Below are 27,374 nucleotides of genomic sequence, written 5' to 3' on the forward strand. Positions count from 1 at the left end.
ATGCCTTTGTATTGGAGTTTTTGCTTAAGCTTTTGAGTAAACTGACGTTCAAGGTCATTTCTAGGTCATCATACGTTGGTCTCTATGTCTCTATAGCATCTTTTGGTCCCATGAAAAAATTTAAAGAAGTATTTGAGTAATATTTGTTGGGATGACAATTTCCTCATCCAAAAAATATGCTAATAGTATCTACCTCACAGTACTGTTGTGAGGATTAAATTCTATTATATATATAAAATACTTAACAAATGCTAGCTTTTTAGCATGCCTTTGGCAATAGTAGCTGCTGTTATTGTTGACATCCTAGATCTGCCATGAAATTCCTATGCACCCTTGAGTAAGTCACTTAGCCTCTGGCAAAGTGCCTAGTTATTAATAGAAGACATTTAATAAATAATTATTGAGTAAATGATTGATTGAATGAATGAATGAATATGTTAACCACCATGGCCTTTGATTTCTGTTTTATAGAGTGAAAGAGTTAGATTGAAATGTGACGACAAAATTTTTACAACATTCCGTACACAAGCCCTCTCACATTTGAATCTATTTTAATCAGCACAACTAGTACATGGGCATTTTCCCATCTAACCCTTATCTGACCAATGAGGAATTTGAGGTTCATAAATGGAAGAGGATCTACCCCCTGTTGTAAAGAAGACTTACTGCTATTATGCTTCATCCTAAAATAACTGTGAACATGAATTATTTAACCATACAGAGGTTTAACTCGCTGAAATGAAGTTGGCTCTCTAGATTGCTACTATGAAGCTCTGTTATAGGAAAATAATGTTGGGAGGCAACAAAACCTTAAAGATAGGAGACATTAATGACTTAATGGCAACACATCTGACATTAAAAAAAAAAAAAATCTTGTTTTCTCTGGGCCAGTTCAGAGGGAGTAGAGAGAGGAAGGTTGGAACTGTCATTGGGTAAGAAAGAAAGAAGTAATAAATCTTCTCCAGATGGCAGAGTATGCCAAGCAGAAGCCAGGTTTGTGAATTGAGAGGAAGCCTGAGCTAAGCCCTTAATCCCTTACACGTGTCTAGTCTTTTCAAGTTTACAAAACTCCTTCCTGAGTGTGATCATATTTGGGCCCCAGTGTATCACTAACTAGAGGGGGGCTGAAGAGGTTGATGTAGCCAAAGGAGTGCTCCAGAGAGACCAGCCAGGCATCCAGGTCTAGGGCCATGGGGGCCGGGTGGTTCCAGACCTTGAATTATAGCTCAGTATATTTAAGCTGGAGAAGGCAATGGCACCCCACTCCAGTACTCTTGCCTGGAAAATCCCATGGATGGAGGAGCCTGGTAGGCTGCAGTCCATGGGGTCACTAAAAGTCGAACACGACTGAGCAACTTCACTTTCACTTTTCACTTTCATGCATTGGAGAAGGAAATGGCAACCCACTCCAGTGTTCTTGCCTGGAGAATCCCAGGGATGGGAGAGCCTGGTGGGCTGCCGTCTATGGGGTCGCATAGAATCGGACACGACTAAAGCGACTTAGCAGCAGCAGCAGCAGCATATTTAAGCTGAGCAGGAGACGGCCTTGCCCTGTGAGTTGGCACACATCTGGTAGCACTGGCCAGGGACCTCCGCTACGAGATCTCTGCTAAGAGATCAAGGCCACACTTTCTGGGTTCTTTCCTTGAGATGATCTTCCACAATAAATGAGAAAAGCCTAAGATCAGCATGGTGCTGATTATCATGTCTGATTGATATAAAGAAGAAAATGAGTCATGAGGTTAGATGCCCAGAGGATCTCTAGGAAATTAGGATTCAGAAGTGGGTCGAGGTAAGTGTTTCCAGGACAAACTGTAACTGGTGATGGTGTGGGAGTGCCACACTTCAACACCGACAATTCTGTTAATACATAGCATATTAGGTGTTGAGAATACAGTAATGAGTAAGTTTCATGATCTCTGCCTTCATGGAGTTTACAGTTAAGATAGGAATTACAGGCATTAATTGCACATATATTTATAAACCATAAAAGGTACTACGGATGAGAAGTCTTATCACAGAACATAATAGAAAGACCTGATATGATTTCCAAATTCAAGGATAATACTGCTGAGGAAGTGATTTCTGATCTAAGACATGAAAGATATGCTAATTTTATCACAGGAGCAAGTGGGAAGTGGTAGAGATAATTGCTCCAGAAAAGAGAACAGCAAAGACCAAAGATCAAGAGAGAGGGTGGCATGTTTTGAAACTGAAAGGATGCATGAATGAAGCAAAGATACTGAGGGAAAGATGAGGCTCAAGAGGTTGGTGGGGCCAGACTATGCAGGACACAGGGCTTCTTAGGCCATGGGAAACATTTAACCTTTTACCTCAGAGACTGTGAAGCCATTGTGTAAAGAATTAAGGATCTGATTTTAATTTTAAAGGAATCTCTGTTGTGTCAAGAATGGATTGGAGACCTCCCTGGTGGTCCAGTGGTAAAGGATCCACCTGCCAATGCAAGCGATGTGGGTTTGATCCCTGGTCTGGGAAGATTCTACATGCCACAGGGCAGCTAAGCCCCTGCACCCCAACTACTGAGCCCATGCACTGCAACCACTGAAGCCTGTACACCCTAGAGCCTGCACTTCTCAACAAGAGAGGCCACCACGATAAGAAGCCTGGGCACAGCAACTAGAGCGTAGCCCCTGCTCACTGCAACTAGAGAAAGCCTGTGCATAGCGACAGAAATGCAGCACTGCCAATAAATAAGTAAATAAAATTTTATATATATATATATATATATATATATAAAGGATGGATTGGAAGTATGTTGAACTATGCAGACTCAGAGACTTAAGTAAATATATATATATATATATATATATATATATATATATGCTGAACTATGCAGACTCAGAGACTTACCAGCCAAGAGAAAGCAAGAGAAGGACCCAGATCTGGAGAAAGTTTTGGGTGAATGTAGTTTCTCTTCATGCATTGGAGAAGGAAATGGCAACCCACTCCAGTGTTCTTGCCTGGAGAATGCCAGGGACGGGGGAGCCTGGTGGGCTGCCGTCTGTGGGGTCGCACAGAGTCGGACACAACTGAAGTGACTTAGCAGCAGCAGCAGCAGGCCAGTGGCAGAACTAATCTAAACTAATCTAAGCAACTATTGAGGGCTAGGCTCTAGTCTGAGAGTAAAGAACTGAAATGTCGCACAGTGTAACCTCACAGAACCTACGAGCAGTGAGAGGACTTTGCAGGAAAATAAGTCTTTTAGTTCAGCAAATTCACGTGCCAAACAGTGTGCTCAGCATGTTTTCTCTGGTGTCTATGATCTCGTTTAAATTTGGATCGCCATTATTTGAGGAAGAGCTATCAATTATTATCCCACTTTTTCAGGTGAGAAAACTGAAGCTCAGCAAGATTAAGTGACTCGGCCAAGAGCTTCCAGCCAGTAAATGGAACCAAAATTTGTGCCGAGTTCATTGGATTCCAAGCCCAGTGATCCCACACTTCACCACTCTCTTTAAAAAGTGGTATCTAATGCTAGGAAAATAGCATGCCTAAGGGAAAAAGAGACCTATGGAAACAGCTGATTCTGTAACATAACTAACTTACCATGGAATTGCAAATAGAACTTTATTACATTTTTGTGTATGTGTGCCAAGGGTCTAAATCGAGCCCCAGGTCCATCTGACCCAAACATCTCCTTCCAGGAATGCATATTAAAATTGGGGTGAGAGCCCAGAACAGTCAGATTCTGTCTCAAGGCTCCTGTGCCAAGATTCCAGTTGAAATTTTTAATTGAGTTCAAGCTCCTATAAATGGGGATGCACTAATCCGAATGTTGATTAAGCTTTCATTCTTGCTGCTGTTGGAGCCATGTGACTCTAATCTGGCGCTTCAGCCATGGGGCTGGCTATTCCCTCTCACACTGCACTGACTTCCCCCACCAGCCAGCAGGGGCTTCTCGCAGACATTTGTGCCAATAGGGAAGGTTGCATTCTTGGTTCACTTCCCAAAGCTCTTAACCCAGATGGATTCATGGCTTTTGAATCATGATCAGACCTTGAGCTGCACATTAAAAAAAAAAAAAAAAAACTTTCTAAATAATAAACGAAACATACACATTCAGATATTATTATGATGGCTAGCTGACTGCTGTGGCCTTCTGGTCCTCAACTGTGGAGCCACATCCTGAGCCACAGAAGAAACTCATAGTAGACACTCTTAGTGGTTAAAAAGCAGATTTGGGCTTGAATCTTAGCACTGATCATAGTCACTCTGAGACACTGGAGTTCAGTCCACTGGGTTTAATTCTCAGCAACTATGTCAGTTTTGAGGAAGGGCCCAGTGCAGTACTTGACACACTTGCCAAGAGCCAGTTAGTTCCTTTCCCTTCTATCTGCTTAGCCAGTGACCTCCTTCTCGCTCACTGGCCCTTACCCTCCCCTTCAATGTGACCGTCACCCATACTCTTTCTTAAGACTTCATCCTTACTCCGCACACCCATATGTTGTCTCTGAAGGAAAAGCCTGTCTTAGGGCTTCTCTGTTCCCAGTAATCTCTGCATGTAAGCCACCAACGCACCTCCACCTTAGGGTAGATTTCCCACCGTTCTCTGTGGGGCAGTTCTGTGACGATGCAGGCAGTTGTGGGAGGAAATGAAGGAACAAACCAAAGGATGAGGCAAAAAATATCCAAAGCCCCTGCATCCTCTCAGTCATGGCCCCTGAGTCCTGTCTGCATTCCTGCTACATAAACATCACGACAGCTACCACTGCTGCTGAAACAGAGTCAGCAAGTGCCAGTGCTGCCGATATCACTGCTGACACTTTTACTAATACTACCGTTGCTGCTATTAACAACCCTACTACTTGTGCGGCTACAATACGCTATTATAATCTTACTGCGATCCTTGTTACTACCACCACCACAGTGTCTGCAGGCTAATGCTTACTGATGTACCCTAATTAGTGATAATGCTGGCTACGTGCCCTACATTCAGACTTAGTTCTCTAAGTGCGTTGCATGTAAAAACTCACTTAATCCTCATATAACTCTATGATTTAAGTGCTATTATTGTCCTCATTTTATACAGGAAGGAACTGGGACACAGAGAAGTTAAGAAATTTGCCTAAGACCATATGGCTAGAGAGCTTCCCTGATAGCTCGGTTGGTAAAGAATCCACCTGCAATGCAGGAGACCCCAGTTTGATTCCTGGGTCAGGAAGATCAACTGGAGAAGGGATAGGCTACCCACTCCAGTATTCTGGTCTGGAGAATTCTAAAGACTGTATAGTCCATGGGGTCACAAAGAGTCAGACAAGACTGAGCAACTTTCACTTTCACATGGCTAGACATGGCAGAGTCCAGATTTGAACTCAAACATTTTGACCCTAGAGTCTTTTCTTTCACATTATACTACATTGTCTCTAACAACAATAAGCTGCCTCACTGTCCTGCCCTCAAATTTTATTCTTGAGAGTGGGTTCCCTCAATGTCTTCCAACTTCTTCCACAAAACCACTTCTACCAAAGCACTTATTGTAGTTATTGTCTACATGTTTGGTTGCCTTACTGCCCACACCACCCCACCCCCACCAATGCCCACTCAACTATGCTGCTCAATTCAATGTTGAGTGATTACAGAGCAGAGATCACATTGACTCATATCTGGGACTCCAGTGCTTTATATATTCTTGACCTACTAGGCATTGAAATAATTGATTAATGAGTGAACAAAGAAACAGACAAATGACCTTGAGGCGATCAGAGTTCACCAACAGCCAGTGGGGATGCCTGGGGAGGTAGTAAGCTTCCCCCATTACAGAGGTTCCAGCAAAACATCCAGGATTCATAGAGATCCTGAAATAGATGAACTTCAAAGTTTCCCCAAGTTTAAGGTACCAGAATTCCTCAAGAAGCACACTTGACCGTCGAACACCCTCTCCCCTCTGCATACTGGATGTATTGCATTTGAACTCCTTATGAAATGAAAGAAAATTAGTTACATTGATATTGATGTGAAGTTGTCAAGTCAGATGCCTCTAGGCTTTCAGAAACCTCCAATCAACACACTGTTTGATAGATGAGAGGACAGGGGCCCAGAAAGGTTAAAGCCTGGTCTAATGTGGTGCCTTGGAGTACAGGCAGGCAGGGAAAAAAGTACGTCTGTCCTGAGTGACATTCCAGGTCTCTTGCCATTCAAGCCATTTATCAACAGACGGTGATCTCCCATGACCCACACTGACTTCAAAAGGACATAGATGCCAACTTGTCTTCAAGTAGCAAAGTAGCTCAGCTGCCTAACATAGAGAGCAACCCAATAAGGATTGAAATCACCCCTGTCATGCAAAGTGGTCAACCACTTTATATCTTAGTCTTATCTCAGTCTTTCAGGGGCCTTTGTCTACCTAAATGTGCTATCTCCTTCTGCATGTAATGTTTCAGCTTTGAGTGGAATATTGTGTCAGAACCAAAGCCTTCCTCTTTGAAAATCAACATTTTGGCAGCCCCTTGCTATTCAGTTTCTGAAGGTGCCCAAGTCTGCCTTCCTCATTCATCCAACCACAGGAAATCATTATCCAGTGATGGAGTTCTATTCCACTATCATTATCCTATAATGAGAATGCCTCCTCGGATGGGGGAAGGGTGGAGATGAAGTTGTGGGTGGTGGGTGGAGGCAGTAAAGATCCTGCAGACTTTGGGAAACAATTGTGCGGCTATAGGTACCCAGTAGATTATGCTTTATGGCATCATGGCAGATATATACACACAAATGTATAACATTATATAATATAAAATGGTGTATATACACATACATATATATGTATATTCATATAAAGATAATTTCAAAGTGCATTGAACATTTTGTTGTACAGCATTTATCTCTTCTTCTGATAAAAGTTTGGGGAATCCTCAATACTGATCTTGCTTGCAGGAATCACTCAAACTTGTGGGATGAGAGGGAAATACATCCCTGTGGTCAGAGATGAGACACCTGACCTTCTTATGCATTAGTCAATCGCCATATTCCAACCCCTCAGGTTGCAGAGTCATACTGTTGTTGGATATGCATATTGATTGTAATTTGTTGAATATATGCGTGTGTATATGTATATACATATATATTGATGGTTTAGTAAACAGTATTAGCATTATGTATCCTGAATTTATCCTCTTTGTTACATTTATAAAATCCCCAATTTAAAATACAAAACAAATGAAAAATATCTCCAAATTAGTTTGCCTCAATTAATTTATACACTGGGTGTGTTCCAAGTGCTAATGAATGTGGTATGCACTAGTAATACAGAAAGGAGCAAAGTCATGATTCCTTGGGTAAGTCTATGGCCCACATAAGACCCTATCAGTAAGCTGGGAGCTGGGGAAAGTTGCAGGCCCACCTTGAACATTTGCAAGACTCAGGCGAGGGAACAAATGGAGGCCTAGAAAGTCTAATCCAAATACTATGTTATAAATCTAGCTAACACATTGTTAAAATATATACCTATCCTCCTACCTGGATAGATACATAATGAAAAACTAGAAAGATACTTGTAAAGCCGTAATTTTTTTGTGATGAAAACTTGGCAAAAAGAAAAAAAATCCAAGAGTTCTGAATTTAATTCCTATTGTAGTTCCTATTCCTGTCTGAATATTCTCTTGGCAGAGAGATGGGCCTACAATGTTTGCAACAATAAAGCTTGGGGCCCAGAGAAGGGGCCCTATAAACAGATAAAAGAATAGGATTGGAAGGTTGAATTCAGTGATATCTCAGTTACCTTGTGCTCTAATGTTCACAGATAACTGAGAAAAGAGGTCCTTCTCAACATAGGAAATACTTGCTTGTATTTAAAGAGTGTTCGGTTTTACATGCCCCCAAATATATGCACACAAGAGTACAATTGCAAAAAAAAAATGGAGCTGGGTTATGTGGCCAAATGCAGAATTCATTGAATGCCAGTTGTAACAGACCATAATGAAGCTAAAAGTAAATTGGACTTGAAGATGTATATTTAATCATGGATGCTGAGCACACAATACAATGATATTAAAATATTCAGGCATTCAAATCAGCTCAATGCTGGGGCTGTATGTTCTAAATCTAAACGAAAACATTAAATACGTGCTCAGACCTATATTATTCTTCTAGTTCAAATACCATAAATCTTGAAGAGTTGAAATGTAAACAGTCAAGATTATTTTTACAGCAATAGGCACTTCTTCCAGATCCACAGCTAGCAACTATCACTGAGTCATTTCTGGACTTACCTTTTGAATTCTGGGTTCTTCTGGAACAATTAGAATAGTAGCTCTGGCAGATCGTTGGAGACCTTGCAGGCGGGTCAACCCCACCCCCCATTTCAGGCGAGTGGCTCTTAGAAAGTCCTGGGGGAAGAGTTCTAGATTTATATCAGATGACTTGTTTGAAGTGTGTGTCAGTCAACTATGGGCTGGAAAGCCTTGGGAGAACTATTATACATAATCTTTGAGAACCTCAATTTGTTCATCTATAAAATGGAAAAGTTACTCCTTTCTGTGCCAGGAGTATTTTAAGCATACTTCTAACATAATAATAGTTATTTTATACCTTTGGATAGGGATACCTTTGGATACCTTTTTGCTATATGTGCATTGTAAAAAATTTTGTAAATACAAAATAACATTATATCAGAGAAAAACATCACCCTTAATACCATTGCCAAAGATAAATGCTATTAAACTGAATATTTTCTTCCTGACTAGTTATTTGCATATCTGTATATATAGTTAGGCAGTGGTGGTTTAGTTGCTAAGTTTTGTCTGACTCTGGAGACCCCATGGACTGTAACCCACCGGCTCCTCTGTCCATGGGATTTCCCAGGCAAGAATACTGGAATGGCTTGTCAGTTCTTTCTCCAGGGGATATTCCCAATGCAGGGATTGAACCAGTCCCCTGCATGGCAGGTGGTTTCTTTAGTGACTGAGGTGATGAGGAAGCCCATATATACAACATACTATATATACAGTTTTATATCATTTAACACTGTACTGTGAACATTTTACCACATTATTTGAAATTATTTATAAGTTCTTTAAATGGTCGAATAATATCCCTTTGAAATGATGTACCATACTTTATTTAAAATCTACTAGTATTTACAGTTAAGATGGTTCTAAATTGTCATTATTTTAAATAGCATGACAATAAATTATCACATCATTTTGCAACTATGCACATATCACCCTTTTAAATTTTTAGGTAGCAATCTTATTCATTTCTCTAAGTTCAGTGCCCAGTATGGTACTTGGAATAAAGCAAGACCTCTAAAAATATATACTGAATAAATGAATAAGTGAATGAGTGATGAAACACCAGTGAGTATCCCTTTCTGTGACACTGCCGTCTCAGATAAGGTGGAGGGAGTTCTGTAGCCACACCAGACACAGATAGGGTGGTGGTGGGGCTCTCTTCCAAGGCAAGTGGTTACCGTCCTTCTCTTATGTACTTCTGTCAGGTAAATCTCCTCCCTGAAACTCAAGGGCCAATGAGCCTTTTTATTGAAATGCAATTTGTAAAGCTTTACCTGAGAAATTGTTTGCTTTGCTCACATTTTGCCTTTGCCACAGTCTACCTCATGTTGCATGTCAAATGACAAGAGTCATAACAAGTAAAACATGAATGATCTAATTAAAAAGAACCATACTGGAACACTTAGCAAGGATGGGGGCCAGAGGAGGCACCTTCATTGCATCAGAGAAGATACGCACACAGGCACTGGAGAGGTTTCTCTTAAAAACTAGATGGGCTCTGACCCTCAGAGTTCTTCTCTGAACATAATTATCTTTAGAATGGGGATAGTGGTAAGTATCATTTATTGAGCTTTTTAGAATGTACTAAGTAATCCTTTACGTACATTGTCTTATTTGATGCTTACAACAATCTATAAAGGAAAAAAAAAATAGAGCCCTTGACTTATAAGGAAACGGGGTGTCTGCAAGGTTAAATAACTTGAGTACAGTTGAGATAACCGATCTTTGCAGTGTTGAATGGCTGTATGGCTATGGAGCCAGACAGGTCTGGATTTTAATCCTAGCTCCACCACCACTTACAAGCTGTGTGACTATGAGAAAGTTATTTAACCTCCTTGAGGCTCCATCTGCTCATCTATAAAATAAAGATAACAATAGTACCTAATTCATGGGCTTGTTGTGAGGATGAAAAGACATATTACACTTAGGCAGGACCTGGAACGTAGCAAGAGCTCAGGAAATGTTATTTTATGATTACTTTTATTGTTTTCATGATTATACTATTAATATTCTTTGGTGATTATGATGGCAATACCAGACTCTGGGCTGGGGCAGTGGGCATTCAAAAATGTATAAGACATATAGTGCCTACTCTCCATGAGCGTCCAGCCTAACTTTGCCTCTAATTTTACAACTGCAAAGCTAGTAAATGATGAAGCTGGGACTTGAACTGTAACTGTGGAATTTTAAAATACTCTTCTGCTACCTACCACATCCTTCCATTGTAATGTATACCTGATGTTATTGTTGTTAATAGTTTATGTCTGCCTTCCCCATAAAACTGAGGTCTTGGAGGTGGGAATTCTTGCGACTCCTCTTTGCATCCCCAGTGTCCAGCCTGGGACCTGCCACAGAGTCAGGTCCTAAGTGTTTGCTGTTATCAACCGAAGGTCCTATGTTGGGCCACTCATCTCCTGCGTCCCCAGGCCCCAGTCAGGTCCACAGTCCCACTGTTTTTGTCCCTTTCTGTGGGTTCCATCCCCCCCTCCCCCTCTCCCCATTAGGATTCTGCAGTGAGTGATTCCCTCTGTCATCTCGCCGTAAATTGATGACTCGGGCCTGCTGATGCACTGAGCCACATGGCTAATACATCAGCTAAATGGATGCCGAAAACACCACCTGCTCCTTCAGGCAAATGGCACTTTGGAAAATGGAATGTGTAATCAATAGAATTAAACCTTAAGCAGAACTCTGTACCCATGTCCCTGTGCAGGGGCTTGGCAGGCAAACAGTGGGAAGATTTTTTTTTTTTCTTTTTTCTACTCTTTCAAAGCACTTGGTTTGGCACTTGTTCAGCAAGTTCTGTCGCCCCTATCAGGGTCAGCATGGTATCCTCAGCATGCTGTCGCTTCCCTTCCTGTTCTGCCTGAATCTCTTAGTCACTTGGCCTTTATATCCTATCTCTGGCAGAGTTAGAGAGATAGTTTCCAATACACTCAGTGTAGCACAGACAGCTGGAGTTTGAAGCAAGGAGCCTGAAGTCGAGGAGGTCTGGGTGTGACCTGAGGCCAAGACCCTCAACCACACTGAACCTTGACTCATCCGTGAAATGATGGTAATTATTCTCACCTCATAGGGTTGTTTTGAGGATCATGTACCTGAATAGCATATGTGAAGGTGCTTGGTAAACTACAAAGCCACATATGAAGGTTGGTAGTGGTGGTTTAGTCGCTAAGTCCGATTCTTGCAAGCCCATGGACCGTAAACTTCCAGGTTCCTCTGTCCATGGGATTCTGAAGGCAAGAATACTGGAGTGAGTTGCCATTTCCTTCTCCAGGGGATCTTTCCAACCCAGGAATCAAACCTGGGTCTCCTGCATTGCAAGCAGATTCTTTACCAACTGAGCTATAAGGGAAGCCCACAAATGAAGATTAACCATTGTTATTATTCCAAGGTATGGATAGGAGCATAAACTCCCTTTGTATTTTCCTTTCTAACCTACCTATCCAAGGAAATGGCTTTTCAGATATGGCTGAGAAAGCCTAAGATCAAGTAGTCATCAGCCGAACGTGGTTTTACTCTTTCTAGGATTATGGCAAAAATTAGAAAATGGAATCCATGAGCTAGGAGGGAACTTAAGGATTATTGGTGCCTTCGTCTTAGTGAAAACACCAAATGGGATGACCCTGGTGCTACAGGAGGGCCAGGAGGCCCCAGGGGCCCTGGAATGGGAGACCGCAGTGGCTTCCGTGGAGGCATCAATAGTGGCGTCCAGGGCTGGGATCGCAGCCGCGAAGCTAGCGGAGGTGAGGCTGAGGACAAGGAGTGGCTCCCCGTTACCAAGCTGGGCCGCCTGGTCAAGGACATGAAGATCAAGTCCCTGGAGGAGATCTACCTTTTCTCTCTGCCTATCAAGGAGTCTGAGATCATTGACTTTTTCTCGGGAGCATCCTTCAAGGATGAGGTTTTGAAGATTATACCCATGCAAAAGCAGCCCAGTGCTGGCCAGTGGACCAGGTTCAAGGCATTTATTGCCATCGGGGATTACAACGGACATGTCGATCTGGGTAACGAGTGTTCTAAAGAAGTACCCACTGCCATCTGTGGAGCCATCATCCTGGCCAAGCTGTCCATTGTCCCTGTGTGAAGAGGCTACTGGAGGAGCAAGATCGGCAAGCCCCACACAGTTCTTTGCAAGGTGACTGGCCGCTGTGTCTCTGTGCTGGTGCACCTCATCCCTGCCCCCAGAGGCACTGGCATTGTCTCACCCCTGTGCCCAAGAAGCTGCTGCTGATAGCTGGCATCGATGATGCTACACTTCTGCCAGGGGCTGCACTGCCACCTGGGCAACTTCGCCAAGGCCACTTTTGATGCCGTTTCCAAGACCTACAGTTATCTCGCCCCTGACCTCTGGAAAGAGACAGTGTTCACCAAGTCTCCATATCAGGAATTCACTGACCATCTTGTGAAGACCCATACCAGAGTCTCCATGAAGAGGACCCAGGCCCCAGCTGTAGCCACCACATAATTTTATAAAAAGAATAATAAAGTAAATGAAACTGGTTAAAAAAAAAAGGATTATTGGTGAGACTACAGACCTTGCTGTCTATCCTTATTATGGTTGAGGGAATCGACGTCCAGAGGGGAGAAGGATTTGGCCAGTGCCATACTGTGAATTGATGGCACAGCAAGGAATGGAGGCCAGGTGGTCTTGTCTTGGTCCAGGAGTCTCCCCATGAAGCTTCCAGGCCAGAAAATCTTTACAGGAGCTGAGGGTGGGAAGACAATCAAGGTCAAGGCCACTTGAAGCCAAGAGCTTGCCCTCCTTCCTCTGCACTGTGCTGGTATCACCACCCTGAGAGCATACGTGCAGAGGAGCCCCTTCTTCTCAGAATTCTTACAACACTGTCTTCATCATTTATTTGGCCTTTAATTTTATGCAACCTGGTGAGATCCCTTATGCTGCTGTCTTGAGTTAGCTAATCCACAGTTCTCTAATGGAAGCGATTTTGCCCCCTACTTTCAGAGGACATTTGGCAATGTCTGGAGACGTTTTTGACTGTCAAGATTTGAGAGGGGTTATTACTGGCATCTAGTGGGTAGAAATCATGGCTACTTTAAACATCCTGCAGTGCGTAAGACAATGCTTGATGGTGAAAAATGATCTGGTCCAAAGTATCACTAGAGTCAATGTTAAGAAACCCTAATCTAGTCCATTTGTAGGGTTCTGCCTTTTTATCTTTGGCCAGACCATCAGTGGTCTGTGAGCTCTGTGTGGACTTCAGTGCAATCTTGCTGATTCCCTCAGTAGATTTAACATAGCAGAATCTAAGCAAATATTTCCGGGTGGGGAATGCATAGATGGGGAAAGAGCGCCAGACTATAAGCAGGGATCCTTGTTTGGTCAAAGCTTCACCACCAGCAGGACTAAAGTAATCCTGGACTAGATTAGTGATTTTCAAACTGTGCTCCAGGAAGCTGTAACAATATCTTCATCTGTTTGATTCTATGGCTTTTGAATGTAATTTCTTACGTACAAAGAATTCTGCAGTTGTAAAAATTTGTAAACCACTGAGATAGTTGAACCCTTAAGGTAGTTTTAGGCCAAAATCCCTCTGAAGACGCCTCAGAGGAGGACATATATAAAGGTTCTATTTTTAACAAACTCAAAGAATGCCTCTGTGATGTCAATTTATATTCTCCAGTCATGGGTTGAGGATGGTGGCCTCTCTGGCACCCTTCTAGTTTGGAGACTGTCCAGCTCCTTACTCGTCTTGTGGCCATGCAGCAAGCCATGAGTCTCCCTTCAGGAACCTGAATATTCAGGAATGAGCTCTGGGGGAGATTCCTGCCTGTGCCTCCAACCCTGGGAGCATTCCCTGGCTCCTAAGGAGGGCCTCAGTCAGGTGCCATTAAGTAATGGCCATTTGGTGTATTTATAAACCCAGAAGCCTATGTACACTGATGATAGACTTGTGCAGGAGCTAATAAATTAGTGTGAGGCAAGGGCGACCTGAGACCTGGCTCAGTGAGATGCTCTGGTTGCCTCTGGAGGGGGCTGCCTGCTTCATGCCCACTGCAAAAGACCAGAGAAAATATAGCTGAGGGTACTAAGAAAAGTCAAGAAAGAAATTCAGAGAGAGTAGAATGTTCAATAAACATTCATTTGTAGTTATTATTAGAATTATCATTATTTATAGTTAACCATTGTCTGGGCTTATAGAGACCAGCAGGATTACATACTTGTAACTTAATATAATTGTCAGTGTCAGGTGAGCTACTTGGGTTCATAACATGCTACCTGGTACAGAAACACCTTTTACTCTAGTCCCTCCTATGCTTCTTCCCTGGTAGCTCAGTTGGTAAAGAATCCACCTGGAATGCAGGAGACCCCAGTTCGATTCCTGGGTCAGGAAGATCCACTGGAGAAAGGATAGGCTACCCACTCCAGTATTATTGGGCTTTTCTTGTGGCTCAGCTGGTAAAGAATCCACCTGCAACCTGGGTTCAATCCCTGGGTTGGAAAGATCCCCTAGAGAAGAGAAAGGCTACCCAACTCCAGTATTCTGGCCTGGAGGATTCTATGGACTGTATAGTCCATGGGTTGCAAAGAGTCAGACACGACTGAGCGACTTTCACTCTTATGCTTTCATGGTTCACGTGGAAAATTGACATCAGAGAGGGGCAGGAGTGTGCCCAAATACCACGTCAAATCACTGTGGGGATCAGAATGCCGCTGTGCTAATGCCAGGTGGGGATTCTTCGCAACACACTGGTCTGCCTCCTGGGAGGACAGTGTTTCCTTCATCTGTGGCACTCTGTCTACAGAGCAGAAAGGTCACTGACATCATTTCATCAAATCTCAACACATTCCTAGGGGAGTGAGGAACAACAAACACGAACAAAACAATGAACAAACAAAGGGAACAAACCACACCTAGCATTCATACAAAGGAGCCAGGCTTCACCAGGGGGTGGGGAGTGAGTCCTCCACCCCCACAGTAGGCCTGCTTAACTCTGGACCCTTTCAGCATGACCAGCAATCCAATAATGCAGTACCCTGGCTGTGCCATTAGCTCATTAGGTGGAGACGAGTGTCTGCATTGATCTGTTTATCTCTCAGGCCCGGCTGCTGGAGAAAGGCCAGCTGTTTCCCTGAGAGCTGACTTTCCTCTTGACTCATCACAGAGCATCAGGGGAGTCCGCTCCTTTGTCCCTTTCAAGCTCAAGGTCACTGGAGTGCAGAGCAGGAGTCAGACCACAGTGGTGCCTTCTGAGAGCTTCAGACATTGCATCTCCTCCTTCATCCTTTTAATTCTCCCCTGGAGGTGACCCCTTTGGGAAATGAAAATACGGTGGGAAGTGCTTGGACTTGCAAGGGGACAGATCTCGGCTTGATACCAGGCACTAATGCTTGTATGCTACCTGTATGACTTTGGGGAAGTCATTTGCCCTCTGTGAGCCCAGATGCTCTCCTTTGCAAAGCAAGGCTAATAGCACATATAGATTTCTGCAAAGATTTGTTGATATAAATATGAGAGAACAGGCACAATGTCTAGCTCAGTGCTAGGTGCAGAAGAAATACCAGAAAATCTTACCTGAGCTGCCACTTCTGAGAAACAGTGTTTTAGGAATAGTATACATATCTGTCAATCAGGATTTGATCATGGGATTTTTGTGAGATTGATATGAAAATATATGGGGGAGCATAGCTATTATTACACAAATAATTTTGTTCATATAAGGCTCATTCAGAATGGACAATATCAAGGATATATGATCTTCTGCCCTGGACTCAGTTAAAATTTTCAACTTGCCTATATATCTGTTGTCTCATACGTGGCATTTAGCTCATGAAAAGTACATTGCTTAACACGTTAATTGTATTTAATGCTTTTAAAAATAGGAAGTAGTTTGTTGAAACACCAAACGTAACCTCTTAGTCATCAATAATAATGGGGCCTGGGTTGTACTAGATAATATTGGCAAAATATATTTTTCCAAATCACTACAACTGTATTCTTTTTATTTGATTAAATGTTCCCATTTGATTAATATTTCCCTTTTCACTTTCTAAGTTCCTTCTTTTCATGCTACTGTCCAATTCTTAAGTTAATGCCACGTTTAAACTGTAAATATCCTCATTATAGAGAATATATAAAAGAATAATTAAATTTACATTGCTCCTAAGTCCATAAGTCAACATGTCACTGTACTTCTTGCCAAATTTTTTCTTTGTGCTTTTGTGCATTTTTAATAAAAATGGGTATCATACTGCATTTGTCTTTTTTTACCCAATGAAATATTATGATCATTTCCTACATTTTAAATATTCTTCAAAAAATGTGTTTTAAGAACTGCATAATCCATAGCATGTATGTGAATAGCTTATTTAATTACTTCTTCTTATTCCATATTTAGGTAATTTTCAATTTTTTACTATTACAGTTTAATGAACACCCATACATATGTTTGCATCTGTCATTATTTCCTTAGAAATAATTTCTTAGAAATATATTCCTTAGAAAGAGTAACAGCATTCTTTTTATCCTTATCAAAGGCATTGACAGTAATTTATTGACCACTTTTAAAGAAAAATTACCCCCTCCCAAGCCCAAGGCTTGCATGCTGCTTTGTTAGAGTCTGGGATACCCCCTGGTGGAAGTTATAGAACATGGCCAAAATGCATCACATATGCCCTGATAAGGGAACTCAAAGATTCTGGATGCAGAGTCTTCGGAATTCAGCACATGCAAAAGATTTCTCTTCCTTTCCTCCTCTTTTTCTCTCTCTCTCTCTCACATACACATACACCAAAACCACAGGAAAATTAAATGGAATAACCAAATGAAAAAAAATCAAGAAAGCTCAGACTTAAAGTTGTTTTCAATTTAAAGCCATGCCCTGGCTGCCCTGCCTCCCTGCCACCCAGGTGCCTACAGCATAACGTTCAGAGGCTGTGCGCTTGGCTAGAGGTGTCCTAGACTAGAAATCTGCCCATTAAGACACTAGATGGAGCCAGATGGGAAAGTTTCTGCTCTCGCTGCAGAGGAACCATTTTCTCTGCTCTTTCCTTTTCAGGAGCAGTAGCATGATATGGCTGGTCTCACAGAAAACCTATTTCTCTAATAGTCTTCATTTGAGCTGTCCTCAATCAGTCATTCTTAGAACATTCACCAAGCCCTTGCTCTGAGTCAGCTTTCAGACACAAAGCTGAGTCAAATACAGTCCTCGCCTCCTTTCTCTGGAGGGGTGTATGGGCTGGTGGGAGAGGCCACTTAGTTAACAGGCTGATCTTACTTTACTTTTCTTCGCTCTTTCTAGACTCCAGGCAACAGGGCCCAACACATTGCCTGATCTTGCACTGGAATTCTCTAGCTTCTTGACTTCCTTCTTGCAATTTTCTCTCTCAGAAAAGAGGTTTCCTTCTATTTCTTTGTATCTAAATCTTAATCTCTATCAGGCCCAATCCAAATGCGTCTTCCGCTGGGAAGCCTTTCCTGATTTTTCCCACACAGAATTCCTCTTTGATTCCTTTAACCCTTTGTTTAGTGCACCAGTTATCAAGATTTACTATGTATCAGAATCACCTCGGGACTGGATCCCACTCTCCGTGTTTCCAATTTAGCAGATTTGGGGAACAGCCTAGGAATCTGCATTTCTAACAAGTTCTCATGATGTTTCTAATGGTCTAGGGAGGATACTTATGGGTTAGCGAACACAGGGAGATTTGGGCAAAGGTGTGGGTCTGCGGAAAGCATGTACCCTCCATGTATCCCTTCCACTGGATGTTCGTCTGAATGCTTTATCATAACCTGTAATAAACTGCTAAATGAAGGAATGCCCATTCCAGGGCCTGAGATGGGGACAGGAGAAAGAAACAGGACAACACTTTGCTGTTCCAGAGCCATGTGAGGAATGCTCCAGAAGCAGAAATACAGATGCAGTTAACTGTCCTCATAGTGTTCGGAGGGCCACAACTTTCACAGAGGGAATGGTATTTGAGCTGGGCTTGAAGAATGAAAGTGAAAGAGGAGAGTGAAAAAGGTGGCTTAAAGCTCAACATTCAGAAAACTAAGATCATGGCATCTGGTCCCATCACTTCATGGGAAATAGATGGGGAAACAGTGTCAGACTTTATTTTGGGGGGCTCCAAAATCACTGCAGATGGTGATTGCAGCCATGAAATTAAAAGACACTTACTCCTTGGAAGGAAAGTTATGACCAACCTAGATAGCATATTCAAAAGCAGAGACATTACTTTGCCAACAAAGGTCTGTCTAGTCAAGGCTATGGTTTTTCCTGTGGTCATGTATGGATGTGAGAGTTGGACTGTGAAAGAAGCTGAGCGCCAAAGAATTGATGCTTTTGAACTGTGGTGTTGAAGAAGACTCTTGCGAGTCCCTTGGACTGCAAGGAAATCCAACCAGTCCATTCTAAAAGAGATCAGTCCTGGGTGTTCTTTGGAAGGAATGATGCTAAAGCTGAAACTCCAGTACTTTGGCCACCTCATGCAAAGAGTTGACTCATTGGAATAGACTCTGATGCTGGGAGGGATTGGGGGCAGGAGGAGAAGGGGACAACAGAGGATGAGACTGTTGGATGGCACCACCGACTCAATAGACGTGAGTTTGAGTGAACTCCGGGAGTTGGTGATTGACAGGGAGGCCTGGCATGCTGCAATTTATGGGGTCGCAAAGAGTCGGACACGACTGAGCAACTGAACTGAACTGAACTGAACTGAAGGATGCCCAAGACTTCTTCAGGATCAGAAAAGGTCAACATCATGTACCAAGGTACCAAAAGCCCCAGCATATTCAGCATGTGACAAAATATTTATTGGGTGTGGGACATGGGGAGAATGGGTGATATCCTTAGAAATGTGAAGGTGACAGGAGATCGCCTAGAAGAGTTGAATGCCATGCTAAGAAGTTTTGATTTCATCCTCCAGATGAATGAAGAAATAATAAATAAATAAAATAGAGAAATAACATGGTAGAGATTTCCTAATGGAAGAATCAGTCTGATTGCAGTGCAGAGTCTGGACTGCCAGCGGCAAGTTGGGAGGGGTGAGACCAGTGAGAAATCTGTTAAAATTGACTAGGCAAGAAATGATGACAGCTGGACGTGATGGATTTGGGAAGTCTAATGGGCTTGGACTCAATCACGCACATCTGAGGGAGAACTGCAAAGGTCTTTGGAGCCATAGGTGAGCTTTGCCTTCCTCCCACTCCTTTCCCAAGCTCCTATCTTTAACTTCTTGTCTGACTGTTACAGTTAGGTCCTGCCTGTCTCTGTGCCAGAGCACACACTACGTGAACTTCTCTGCCTCAAACCCCATTTCCTACCGGTGACTATAGCCCTGGTTCTCTCCCGGGTCTCTATTTCTTTGTCAGATCTGTGTGCAGGTCCCTGACTGGTCACACTAACCTAACTGGGGGGTCTTAGCGTGTCTCAGGTTTCTCATCTGTCTGTCTCAACTATCAAGTAGGGACAGTAATATTTCCTCAGTGGCCGTTATTGCAAAATGCAAGAAGATAGGATGATAAATTATCCCTAGACTCATTGGACAAAGATAGGCATTATTGTTCTTATTGTTGTTCAGTTGCCAAGTTGTGACCCCCATGGACTGCAGCATTCCAGTCCCTGGCCCTCACCATTTCCCAGACTTTGTTCAAGTTCGTGTCCATTGAATCAGTGATGCCATTCAATGATTCTCATACTCTGTTACCCTCTTCTTCTGCCTTCAATCTTTCCTAGCATCAGGGTCTTTTCCAATGTGTTGTCTCGTCACATCAGGTGGCCAGAGTATTTGAGCTTTGGCTTCAGCATCAGTCCTTCCAGTGAATATTCAGGATTGATTTCCTTTAGGATTGACTGGTTTGATCTCCTTGCTGTCCAAGGGACTCTTAAGAGTCTTTTCCAGCACCATAGTTCAAAAGCATCAGTTCTTTGGTGCTCAGCCTTCTTTATGGCCCAACTCTCACATCCATACATGACTACTGGAAAGACCATATATAGCCTTGACTGTATGGATCTTCGTCAGCAAAGTGATGTCTTTGCTTTTTAATACACTGACTAGATTTGTCATTGTTTTCCTTCCAAGAAGCAATCATTTTCTAATTTCATGGCTTCGGTCTACCATCCACAGAGAAGGTATATGTATTATCTGGGTATATGTATTCATCCTGAAATGAATTATATTATTTGCAACTATGATCTCCCTATATTCATTTATTTATTCACTTAACAATAGCTTTTTGATTATCTCATATGCTACGAGCTCCATGCTAGGCATATGGAATAATAGAAAGATACAGATTTTGGAATCAGTCCTTGCTATGCCTTTGCCAGCTCTGTGACCTTAAGTAAGTTACTCAAGTTCTCTAAGTCTCCATTTCTCCATCTGAAAAATGAGGACTGTGATGTTTTACACATCAGTGTTGTTATGAGGACTAAATAACTTTAATGAGATAGAGCCTGGACAGTGCCTGGTCACATAATCAGTATTTCAGTTCAATCGCTCAGTCGTGTCCAACTCTTAGCGACCCCATGAACCGCAGCACACCAGGCCTCCCTGTCCATCAGTATTTAGTATCAGTTTCCTTCCTCCCATTATTCTCATTTTTTTCATTCATTCAACAAGTATGCAATACAATATGTATAGGGCACCATGCCAGGCACTGAGGAAGACATAGCCTCATTCTCTTGGAGCTAATATCCAGCTGGATCAGTTATCTTATGAAGGCTTCCCATAGAAAATGACAGTTACGCGAAGACTTGAAAGGTAAGCAGAAGTTAGACAAAGATCTGTGAAAGAATGTTTCAGGCTGGTTTAAGAGTCCAGAGGCCTGAAACTATCAGGAATACTGAAGAAAGTCAAAGCAGTTCAAGATGGCTGGAGCATCGTTGAGGACTGATGAGAGCAAAAGCCACTGAGGACACCAATTCAAGGTAGCTACTGAGAAAAATATGCTTCCAAAGGATTTTGACAGGAGAATGACATGGTCAGTTTTGCATCTTAGAAAGATACCTCTGAATTTACTGTGGAGATTACTGGAGGCAGAGACTTCAGGCAGGAGATTATTGCAGTAATCAACATGAGAAATTATGTAGTCTTTAACTGAGATAGTAGCTGTAGGAATGGAGAAGCAGACATTTTAAGATCTATTTATGATAGGATACCAGAGAGAGAGCTAAATAGTGGAGGGAATTCTAGAATGACACCTAGGTTTCTAATCTGAGTAATCAAGAGAATGGTGATGCCATACCCCGAGCTAAAGACAGGTCACTAAGGGGAGGAGGAAGCTTTGGTAAAACTCATGACTTTAGTTGACATGGATTTTGAAGTACCTGTGAGACATCATTCTGGTGGTACTCGGGTCATATTCTCAGGTCACTCCAGGCCCAGGCCTTGCTCTCAGTGCATCTTTCTTCCCAGTTGGTCATGTGGGCCAAAGACGTGTATTCTTGGCAGACAGATATAGTAGAAGCCATTTTGAGTGAAAGGGGTACAGACTCTGCATGGGTAACTGAGATTTGAGGACCAAAGAGTTTAGAGAAACAGTTTACTTAAAAGTTGACCCCATATTAATTAACTGGAGTACTTGTCTAATAAAGATCTGAGACTACATCAAGGTTTGGGTATCACATTTCCTGAATCAACAATCCCAACATGTTGTAATGATGAATTTTCTGCTGATGTGGCAATGTGCATGAAAGGTTTCATAGAGATGTAAAAGTTATATCATCACTGATTGTACATTTAACGAATCCTTTTAAGGGAAAAGAGTAAGGTTATAGTCACTCATTCATTTACTCATTCTTCACATGTTTACTAAGCAGAAGCTTGTAGCTAGGCTCTGTGCCAGTTCGGAAACACAGACATGAAGGAGCTCCTGTTGGTGGAAACTTCAAGTCTAGTGGGGAAACAGGTGAGTAAACGGACAATGGCAAGTCAGTGAGCGAAATACCAGGATAGATGCAGAAACAGGGTAGAGCGGACGGCACAGGCAAAGGGGGCCCTGAGGAAGCTGGGCTCGTGATGTTATCAATAACTCCCCCACAGGGTTCCTTTTAGCTATGATGAAATACTGCTACCCAATATTTAATAATTCATTCTTTTTGTCAAAAGGTTATTGGCAAGTCTCTGAGTAATACGTTTGGATTATTAAGGTAAATCTGACAGCTTTAGGTCATCAACAAGGTTTTCTTGTCTCCCACAGCTGGTATTCAGAGAAAATCACCCCTGGAATACCGTTTATCTCTGGCACTGAAACATAAAAAGAGAAAGAATGATAAATAAAATCAAATATTTTCTTCATGTGTAGAATACTAATGTTCTCCTTATGAAGAAGAAAATCGTTTAAAAATACATAATAAAATAACTGCTGTGAGCTTCCATGTTCCTGGAGTGTGTGGGCCTGAGGACTAGAAATGCAGCAGTTGCCCCTGCTTCGTGTGAGAGAGGCAGCATGGAATAGCAAATGGGATTTGGTGTCAGACTGACCTCAAAGTCTTTGTGACCTTGAGAAAGGCACTTTTCGTAGCTCAGATCCAGTTCTTTCATTCACAAAACATATACTTATATAATATAAAGTGTACCTCAGAGGACAGTCTTGGGAATTAAATAAAATGATATTTGGAAAGTCTAGTGCAGTATTTAGATTTTTTACATTTTACTTATTTTATTTTTTATTTCATTGGCTGTCCCTAGTGGCTCAGATGGTAAAGAATCTGCTTGCAGTGCAGAAGACCCAGGTTTGATCCCTGGGTCAGGCAGATGCCCGGGAGAAGGCAATGGCAACCCACTCCAGTATTCTTGTCTGGAGAATTCCATTGACAGAGCAGCCTGGGAGGCTACAGTCCATGAGTTCACACAGAGCCAGACAGGACTGAGCAACTAACACTTTCACTTTCATGGTTGCTTTACGATGTTGTCTTAGTTTCTGCTGTACAGCAAAGTGAGTCAGCTTTATATGTACATGTATCCTGTCTTTTTTGGGTTTCCTTCCTATTTAGGTCACCACAGAGCACCAAATAGAGTTCTCTGTGTTTTATAGTCAGCTTTCATTAGTTACCTATTCTGTACATAATAGTGTATATATGTTCATCCCAGTCTCTCAATTCATCCCACTTCCCCCCTTACCCTCTTGGTAGCCATACATTTGTTCTCTATGTCTGTGTCTCTATTTCTGCTTTGCAAGTACGTTCATCTATGCCGTTTTTCTAGATTTCACATATATGCGTTAATATATGATATTTGTTTTTCTCTTTCTGACTTACTTCACTCTCCATGACAGTCTCTAGGTCTATCTACATCTCTGCAAATGGTACAATTTTGTTCCTTTTTATGACTGAGGTAATCAGTCAGTTCATTTGCTCAGTCGTGTCCTACTCTTTGTGACCCTATGAATTGCAGCACACCAGGCCTCCCTGTCCCTCACCAACTCCCGGAGTCCACCCAAACCCATGTCCATTGAGTCGGTGATGCCATCCAACCATCTCATTCTCTGTCGTCCCCTTCTCCTCCTGCCCTCAATCTTTCCCAGCATCAGGGCCTTTTCAAATGAGTCAGCTCTTCGCATCAGGTGGCCAAAGTATTGGAGTTTCAGCTTCAACATCAGTCCTTCCAATGAACACCCAGGACTGATCTCCCTTAGAATGGACTGTTTGGCTCTCCTTGCAGTCCAAGGGACTCAAGAGTCTTCTCCAACACCACAGTTCAAAAGCATCAATTCTTCGACGCTCAGCTTTCTTTATAGTCCAACTGTCATGTCCATACATGGCCACTGGAATAACCATAGCCTTGACTAGATGGACCTTTGTTGAAAAAGTAATGTCTCTGCTTTTTAATATTCTGTCTAGGTTGGTCATAACTTTCCTTCCAAGGGGTAAACGTCTTTTAATTTCATGGCTGCAATCACCACCTGCAGTTATTTTGGAGCCCAGAAAAATAGTCAGCCACTGTTTCCACTGTTTCCCCATCTATTTGCCATGAAGTGATGGGACCAGATGCCATGATCTTAGTTTTCTGAATGTTGAGCTTTAAGCCAACTTTTTCACTCTCCTGTTTCACTTTCACCAAGAGGCTCTTTAGTTCTTCTTCACTTTCTGCTATAAGTGTCATGTCATCTGCATATCTGAGGTTATTGATATTTCTCCTGGCAATCTTGATTCCAGCTTGTGTTTCATCCAGCCCAGCATTTCTTATGATGTACTCTGCATATAAGTTAAATAAGCAGGTTGACAATACATAGCCTTGACGTAGTCCTTTTCCTATTTGGAATCAATCTGTTGCTCCATGTCCAGTTCTAACTGCTGCTTCCTGACCTGCATATAGGTTTCTCAAGAGGCAGGTCAGGTGATCTGGTATTCCCATCTCTTTCAGAATTTTCCACAGATTATTGTGATCCACAGTCAAAGGCTCTGGCATAGTCAATAAAGTAGAAATAGATGTTTTTCTGGAACTCTCTTGCTTTTTCGATGATCCAACAGATGTTGGCAATTTGATCTCTGGTTCCTCTGCCTTTTCTAAAACCAGCTTGAACATCTGGAAGTTCACAGTTCACGTATTGCTGAAGCCTGGCTTGGAGAATTTTGAGCATTACTTTACTAGTGTGTGAGATGAGTGCAGTTGTGCAGTAGTTTGAACATTCTTTGGCATTTCCTTTCTTTGGGATTGGAATGAGTACTGACCTTTACCAGTCCTGTGGCCACTGATGAGTTTTCCACATTTGCTGGAATATTGAGTGCAGCACTTTCACAGCATCATCTTTCAGGATTTGGAATTGCTCAGCTGGAATTCCATCACCTCCACTGGCTTTGTTCATAGTGATTCTTTCTAAGGCCCACTTGACTTCACATTTCAGAATGTCTGGCTCTAGGTGAGTGATCACACCATCATGATTATCTGGGTCATGAAGCTCTTTTTTTACAGTTCTTCTGTGTATTCTTGCCACCTCTTCTTAATATCTTCTGCTTCTGTTTGGTCCCTACCATTTCTGTCCTTTATTGTGCCCATCTTTGCATGAAATATTCCCTTGGTATCTCAATTTTCTTGAAGAGATCTCTAGTCTTTCCCATTCTATTGTTTTCCTCTATTTCTTTGCATTGATCACTGAGGAATGCTTTCTTATCTCTCCTTGCTATTCTTTGGAACTCTGCATTCAAATGGGTATATCTTTCCTTCCCTCCTTTGCTTTTCACTTCTCTTCTTTTCACAGCTATTTGTAAGGCCTCCTCAGACAGTTATTTTGCTTTTTTGCATTTCTTTTTCTTGAGGATGGTCTTGATTCCTGTCTCCTGTACAATGTCACGAACCTCTGTCCATAGTTCATCAGGCACCCTGTCTATCAGATCTAGTCCCTTGAATCTATTTCTCATTTCCACTGTATAATCATAAGGGATTTGATTTAGGTCATATCTGAATGGTCTAGTGGTTTTCTCCACTTTCTTCAATTTCAGTCTGAATTTGGCAATAAGGAGTTAATATTCCACTGTATATATGCACCACACCTTCTCTATGCAGTCCTCTGCAGATGGACGTGTAGGTTGCTTCCGTGTCCTGGCTGCTGTAAATAGTGCTGCAATGAACACTGAGGGGTGCAAGTAGCTTTTTCAGTTAGGATTTTCTCTAGGTACTTGCCCAGGGGTGGGATTGCTGATCATATGGTAGTTATAGTTTTAGTTTTTCAAGGAACCTCCGTACTGTTTTCCATAGTGGCTGTATCAATTTACCTTCCCACCAACAGTATAAGAGGGTTCCCTTTCGCCATACCCTCTCCAACATTTATTGTTTGTAGATTTTCTGATGATGGCCATTCTGATTGGTGCGAGGTGATACCTCCTTGTAGTTTTGATTTGCATTCCTCTAATAATTAGTGTTGTTGAGCATCTTTTCATGTGTCTGTTGACCATCTGTATATCTTCTTTGGAGAGATGTCTATTTAGATCTGCCATTTCTTGATTGAGTTGTTTGTTTGTTTTTTGATAGTGAGGATAGTAAGCTGCATAAGCTGATTTTTTTTTCTCCAGCTTATTGAGGTATAATTTATATATTTAAGCTATACAGCTTGCTGTTTTGATAAATATATATATATGGTAAAATAATCTGCACCATCAAGCTAACTAACATATCCATCACTACACAGAGTTACCTTTTTTTTTCTAAAGAGAACAATTAAGATCTACTCTCTTAGCAAATTTCAAATATACAATGTGGTATTAACTATAGCCTAGTCACTATGATGTATATTAGTTCCTCAAAACATATTCATTTTTTAACTGGTAGTTTGTACCCTTGAGCAATCATCTCCCCATTTTCCCTGCCTCCCAGACCCTGGCAACTACCATTCTACTCTGCTTCTATGACTTCAATTATTTTTGATTCTTCATGTAAGTAAGATTATGCATTATTTGTCTTTCTGTGTCTTACTTATTTCATTTAGTGTAATATCCTTCAAGTACAGACATGTTGTTACAGATGGCAAGTTTTCCTTCTTTTTCAAGGCTAAATAGTATTTTGTGTGTGTGTGTGTGTGTGCGTGTGTATCATAGTTTCTTTATCCATCCGTTAATGGACATTTTGGTTATTTCCATATCTTCGCTACTGTGAATAATGCTGCAGTGAATATGGGAATGCAGATATCTCTCTAAGATATTGATTCCATATACCTAGAAGTGAAACTGATGGATCATAAGGTATTTCTGTTTTGTTTTTTTTTTTTTTGAGGACTTCCATAGTGACAGTGTTGTTGTTTTGTCACTAAGTCGCGTCCAACTCTTTTGCAGCCCCATGGGCTGTAGCCACCAGGCTCCTCCGTCCATGAGATTTCCCAGGCAAGACTACTGGAGTGTGTTGCCATTTCCTTCTCCGGGGCATCTTCATGACCCAGAGATTGAACCTGCATCTTCTGTATTGGCAGAGGAGTCTTTATCACTGAGACACTGGGGAAGCCCAATAGCCACAGTACTGATTTACCTTCCCAGTGATACTGCACGAGTTCCCTTTTGTACATCCTCACAACCCTTATATTTTGTCTTTTTAATAATAGCTATTCTAACATATGTGAGGTGGTGCCTTATCATGGTTTTGATTTGCATGGCCCTGCTGAGCTCTGATGCTGGGAGGGATTGGGGGCAGGAGGAAAAGGGGACGACAGAGGATGAGATGGCTGGAAGGCATCA

General features: G+C 42.0%; 1 protein-coding gene and 1 pseudogene across 5 annotated transcripts in view; both read left to right on the forward strand.

Moving 5' to 3' along the window:
- Window positions 1-27,374, forward strand: part of AGBL4 (AGBL carboxypeptidase 4) — a 1,471,661-nt gene that overhangs the window by 1,019,407 nt on the left and 424,880 nt on the right. The window lies entirely within an intron of this gene.
- On the forward strand, window positions 11,809-12,759 carry LOC109556650 (small ribosomal subunit protein uS5 pseudogene; annotated as a pseudogene).

This window comes from Bos indicus, chromosome 3 (assembly GCF_029378745.1).
Source record: "Bos indicus isolate NIAB-ARS_2022 breed Sahiwal x Tharparkar chromosome 3, NIAB-ARS_B.indTharparkar_mat_pri_1.0, whole genome shotgun sequence".
NCBI classification, from domain to species: Eukaryota; Metazoa; Chordata; class Mammalia; order Artiodactyla; family Bovidae; genus Bos; species Bos indicus.